Source organism: Otolemur garnettii, unplaced genomic scaffold (assembly GCF_000181295.1).
Source record: "Otolemur garnettii isolate 467f Iridium unplaced genomic scaffold, OtoGar3 scaffold00230, whole genome shotgun sequence".
Taxonomy (NCBI): domain Eukaryota; kingdom Metazoa; phylum Chordata; class Mammalia; order Primates; family Galagidae; genus Otolemur; species Otolemur garnettii.
This window is the reverse complement of record NW_003852625.1, coordinates 1,862,327-1,868,693: the sequence shown is the minus strand read 5'-3', so window position 1 is coordinate 1,868,693 and position 6,367 is coordinate 1,862,327. Positions and strand designations below refer to the sequence as shown.

General features: G+C 40.2%; 1 protein-coding gene across 1 annotated transcript in view; it reads right to left on the bottom strand.

Moving 5' to 3' along the window:
- Positions 1–6,367, bottom strand: part of PLS3 (plastin 3) — a 109,281-nt gene that overhangs the window by 51,392 nt on the left and 51,522 nt on the right. Inside the window, exon 2 of the mRNA XM_023508204.1 lies at positions 147–230. The gene's annotated coding sequence lies outside the window, so the exon portion shown is untranslated. The remainder of the gene's footprint in view (positions 1–146; positions 231–6,367) is intronic.

Here is a 6,367-nt window from a genome sequence, read left to right as displayed (position 1 = left end):
AAAAAAAAAAAAAAAAAAAGATACTATTAGCTAAGTGTTCACTATAATGTAATATACATGTATAATAACTTGTATTTTAAAAAACTAAATACAATTAAACTTTTAAAAAATATTAGAAAACTTGCCTATTCATAAACTATTCTTACCTATGATATTAAAATTCCACTAAAGATGGAGAACTTCTCAGTAGATAGGTTGGGTGTAAACACCTTTCAGAGTAGTCTCAGGACCTATGAGGTAGAAAAAGATCTTCAGTTAAATGTGAAGTTAGGCATTTCTAAGATTAACAAAAAGAAATTTTCATCCAAGCATGGTGGCTCATGCCTGTAATCCCAGCACTTTGGGAGGCTGAAGCAGGAGGACTGCTTGAGGCTAAGAGATTGAAACTGACTTGGGCAGCATCTCTACAAAAAACATAAAACATAAAAATTTGCTGTGTAGGTATTGTGGTAGACACCAGTAGTCCCAGCTACTTGGGAGGCTGAGGCAGGAGGATCTCATGAGCCCAGGGGTTTGAAGTTGCTGTGAGCTGTGATGAGGCCACTGCACTACAGCCTGGGAGAGAAAGCGAGACTAGGAAGGAAGGGAGGGAGGGAAGGATTAGTCCATAAATTAAGCTGCGGACTAAGGACAGTAATTATTTAAAAAGTTCTATATTTCGGCTTGGTACCTGTAGCTCAATCAGCTAGGGCGCCAGCCACATACACCAGAGCTGGCAGGTTCGAATCCAACCCGGGCCTGCCAAACAACAACTATAATCAAAAAAAGAAAAAAATAGCCGTGTGTTGTGGCAGGTGCGGGTAGTCCCAGCTACTTGGGAGACTGAAGCAAGAGAATCACTTAAGCCCAAGAGTTTGAGGTAGCTATAAGCTGTGATGCCGCAGCACTCTATCGAGGGCGACATAGCAAGACTTTGTCTCAAAAGAAAAAAAAAAGTTCTGTATTTCACTAATATGATGTTCAATAGTGCAGATTACTAAAATACTATATAAAATTTTATTCCAATTCTGTTTACATGTATTTTAAGTCAATCGTGTTTTCAACATAGAACTATTACCCATCTCCACATATTGTACCAAGGAGAACAAAGGCACAGAAAATTTGGAAGTGAGATTATCTCAGAAAATCTAAAACAGGCTCAGCACCTATAGCTCAGCAGCTAGGGTGCCAGCCACATACACCGGAGCTGGAGGGTTCGAACCTAGCCTGGACTTGAGCTGGAGGGTTCAAACCCAGCGTGGGCTGGCCAAACAATGACAACTGCAACCAAAAAATAGCTGGGCATTGTGGCAGGCACCTGTAGTCCCAACTACTTGGGAGGCTGAGGCAAGAGACTCACTTAAGCCCAAGAGTTTGAGGTTGCTGTGAGCTGTGATGCCACAGTACTCTACCAAGGGCAACACAGTGAGAGTCTGTCTCAAAAAAAAAGAAAGACAGAAAGAAAATCTAAAACATTTGGCCTCTCCAGATCCTAAATGTCCTTTACAGTTAGGTCAGTTTATTAGTCAGCAATAATTTAAAGTATGTAAGTGAAAAACAACATAAAAAGCTGGTTTGAGGTTGCTGTGAGCTATGACACCACTGCACTTTACCCAAGGTGACAAAGTGAGACTCTCTCTCAAAAATAAATAAATCACAAAAAAACCCCACACGAATTTATCTCATATTATTATCACTTCTATACAAAAGGAAATCAAGGCTTGGCGCCTGTAGCTCAGCTGCTAGGGCTCAGATACATACACCAGAGCTGGTGGGTTCAAATCCAGCCCAGGCCTGCCAAACAACAACAGGCAAGCAAAAAATAGCCGTGTGTTGTGGCAGGTGCGGGTAGTCCCAGCTACTTGGGAGACTGAGGCAAGAGAATTACTTAAGCCCAAGAGTTTGAGGTTGCTGTGAGCTGTGATGCCAGAGCACTCTACCAAGGGCAGCATAGTGAGACTCTGTCACAAAAAAAAAAAAAGAAAGAAAAAAAAAAGAAATGAATTTTAGGGTACCAGCCTATTCAGTCCAATGTATATACTTTCAAGGTTTCTAATCTCTTATTTCTGTCTGTCTTAACAAAATTCCAAAGTGATTTATTTTGCACCTATAACTAAGATATTCTTTCTATAGGAGACATTAAGAGACTCACCTCAGTAAGAATAAAAAGAAGAGTTGAAACACACATCCCACAAACAATTCCAGGGAAAGTTGGTTATCAACAAAATAGTTTAACATAGGATCTTCCCATTTAAATAAACACATATTCATTTATTGATAATTATTCCAAAGGAAATAATTTCACTCTGAGATACCTAAGCTATACAACTAAAAAATAAAAAGTCAGACTTAAAAACCAGCCAGGCATGGTGGTTCATGCCTGTATTCCCAGTACACTGGGAGGCCAAAGCAGGAGAATTGCTTGAGGTCAGGAGTTTGAGATCAGCCTGATGAAGATCAAGACCCCTTCTCTACAAAAATAGAAAAAAAAATTAACCAGGCATAGTGGCACTCTTTGGGAGGCTAAGGCAGGTGGATTGCTTGAGCACAGGAGTTCAAGACCAGGCTGAACAATAGTGAGAACTGTCTCTACTAAAAATAGAAAAATTAGCTAGGTGTCACACTGGGCTCCTATAGTCCCAGATACTGGGGAGGCACTCTAGCCAGGGCAATACTAAAAATAAGAAAAAGGAAAGTCCACATGATAGGCTCTAGTTGATGAGAACAGCTTTTGTTTATTTTTAAGAGATAGAGTCTTTCTGTGTCATCCAGGCTCCAGTGTAGTGGCATGATCACAGCTTACTAAAGCCTCAACTCCTACACTCAACTAATCCTCCTGCCTCACACTCCTGAGCTGCTGGGAAAATCAGTTTTTAAATTGCCATTTGAAATTTAACATGAAGATGTTTAATATAAATTTATTCCCACTATGAATAAAAAATAGGTTTCTTATTAAGACTCCTCACAGGCTTGATAGTATCTTTAAGGTGATCAAGCAATAAAATATGATCTTCGGAAAAACATCACATCAAGTAACTTGGAATGACTGTCGATTTAAAAAAATTAAAACCTTGGCTAGGCTCGGTGGCTCATGCCTATAATCCTAGCACTCTGGGAGGCCAAGGCATGTGGATTGCCTGAGCTCACAGGTTTGAGATCAGCCTGAGCAAGAGTGAGACCCCATCTTTAAAAATAGTCAAGTGTTATGGTGGGCGCCTGTAATCCCAGCTACATGGGAGGCTGAGGCAAGAGAATCGCTTGAGCCCAAGAGTTTGAGATTGCTGTGAGCTATGACACCCCGCAGTCTACCAAGGGTGACAAAGTGAGACTGTCTCAAAAAACAAAAAATAAATAAATAAATAAATAAATAAAAGGGCAGTGCCTGTGGCTCAATGAGTAGGGCGCAGGTCCCATATACCAAGGGTTGCGGGTTCAAACCCAGCCCCAGTCAAACTGCAACAAAAAAATAGCCAGGTTTTGTGGGGGGCGCCTGTAGTCCCAGCAACTCCGGAGGATGAGGCAAGAAAATCACCTAAGCCCGGGAGTTGGAGGTTGCTGCGAGCTGTGACACCTCGGCACTACTGAGGGCGATAAAGTGAGACTCTGTCTCTACAAAATAAATAAATGAATACATAAATAAATAAAATAAACTGTTCTTTAAAAAAATAATAAATTAATTAATTAAAATCTTGAGGTCAGGTGTGGTGGCTCCTGCCTGCAATCCTAGCACTCTGGGAGGCTGAGGCAAGTGGATTGCTTGACTTTAGGAGTTGGGAGACCAGCCTGACCAAGAGTGAGACCCCTAAAAATAGAAAAATTAGCCAGGTGTCATAGTGTGCGCCTGTAGTCTCAGCTACTCTGGAGGCTGAGGCAAGCCTATCACTTAAGCCCGAGAGTTTGAGGTTGCTGTGAGTTGTGACGATGCCACAGAATCTACCCAGAATCAGGGTGACAGAGTCTCAACCTGTGCCCCCTCCATAAAAAATTAAAATCTTGCAAATTAAAAGAAGCTCTATTCTCCTTATGGGGCTTCATTGTACTATGGGGCCTCTTTCTCCCAAAGCCACTAAAACATCCCAGATGGGTTCACTAACCAACAGAAAATTGACATCAGTTTTGCCCTATAGATACTTTATTTAATCCTGAATACCTGTACCAAGCTATTGCTCCTGACACAAGGACATAGTGTGTTCTAAAGGAAAACCTGTTGTATGTGAAATCAGGGACATCAATTATTTCCTAGCAGTGTGGCCATGAAAAAACTTAATAATTTCTCTGAGCCTCACTTTCCTCATTTGAAAATACTAATAATAATACCTACTTCCCCCCAGATCCCCAGAAGATTAAAAATGGCATGTTGTACACTATAAAGTATTATGCAGCAATTTCAAATCCTTGATGACAGAAAATAGAGAATAAATGAATGCCTAAATAATTGTGGGAGTCTATCTAATAAATATAAGGCATTAGTTCTGCTAAGGGCCTTTTACACAGGATACATGAAAAAGTTATCTTATCTCCCCAATAATTATTTACTACACAGTATAACAGTTCTCCCTCATATATAAAGATAAGCCTTTATTCAAAATAATTTGAGAAGGATGGGCCTAAAGAAAAGCTGTTTTACCTATGACTTAATTTGGTTTCTTCATAAGGCCAGTTTCTAAAACACAACTTGAAAGACAGGAGATTTTTTTTCTTTTTTTGAGACAGAGAGTCACTATGCTGCCCTGGGTAGAGTGCTGTGGCATCATAGCTCACAGCAACCTCCAACTCGTGGGCTTAAGTGATTCTCTTGCCTATGCCTCCCAAGTAGCTGCGACTACAGTCACCCACCACAACATCCGGCTATTTTGTTGTTGTAGTTGTCATTATTGCTTGGCAGGCCCAGGCCAGGTTCGAACCCACCAGCCCCGGTACATGTGGCTGGCCCTCTAGCTGCTGACCTACAGATGCTGAGCCACAAGAGTTAATTTTCAAAAACACACATTTAACTTCAAATATTTCAGGACCACTTTTCAAAATGGCTCACAGCTTGTCAATACTGTCAGCTTCCTCCTAATCTGGACATTTTTTTTTTCATGAGCAATGAAAAATAAAAGGTGAAAAAGATAAAAAAGTAAATATTCCTTACTGAATAAAAGTTTGCCACCAATTTCACAATATGTGATAGACAGAAAGAAAAACTGATTTTGAAATATGTCCTTTTTCCCAGTCTGTCTACCCGTAAGAGTGGACTTTATTTACATGATAAGAAAAAGAGAGAGAGAACAAACATTCAATGAAATAGAAATACACTTCCCTCTATTTAAATCCAGTAATTTAAATACTAATCAAATAAAACCTTCTGGGGTCTCTACATTTTTCTGGATTTTCTTGTCTGATCTGTCCCAAATTCTGTTTTTTCCCTAACTCCTATTCCTGCCCTCTCTGTAAAGGGAAAACCACAGAAATAAGCAAGCCTTCTCTCCCTAAACATCTGAGACACAGGAAAACAGATTTTCAAATAAGGCAATCAAACTAAAAGCAAACAAAACCTTGTTTGTTTGTTTTTGTCATAAAAGGATATGGTGTACAACTGAGTATGAATTCAGGGCGTCACCCATAGAAGAATCGTATGCCTATGAAGTCATCCCTAATTAGAGAGTTCTACTAACAATACAGCAATTATGAAACCACTCCGCCAGCTCATGTAACTATACATAAACCCTGAACACAAATCTTTGTTGAGAAAGGTGTACCTACAACTACTTGAAACTATTACTCAAATTCCAAAAGGTATTTGAGGGAGAAGAGGGGTGCTTGTTTTCATCTCCCAAAAGCACTCCCTTTAGGAATGAAGCTGAGTGGGTAATCTACTATTCATCTCTGCCACTCAGTACCACGTAGGTCAAGAGGAAAGGCACACACATGGGAAACTCGTCTATGGGTAATCAACTTTGATGATAAACTTGATATATTTTTTTTCATGAAATGGAAAGGCAATCAAAGGACGTAAACAAGGAATATTCACCATAGATTCCATCCCAGCCACTACCGTAGTATGCTAGGTAAATAGAATTGGGAAAGAGAATCCGATGACTTAAATCAGAGATTGGGCAACACACACTTGAGCTCCTATCAGAAAGGAAGCAAACAACAAAGTGTGGACACAACAGAAACGAACACACGATTTCACTATGGAAATTTAAAAACAATGCAGTCACCATTATATGTGAACAGCTCAAGAGAGATCCAAAAAAGGTGGGGTTTTTTGCCCACATAAGAGAAAAACTCAAATCAATTCAAAGTGGGGGGGGGGGACAAGGGAGCAGGGAGATGGAAAAAGGGAGGGGGGTGGGTGTGTTTCGACTTAATGGGCACACCTCTTGGGGGTGGGACACAATTG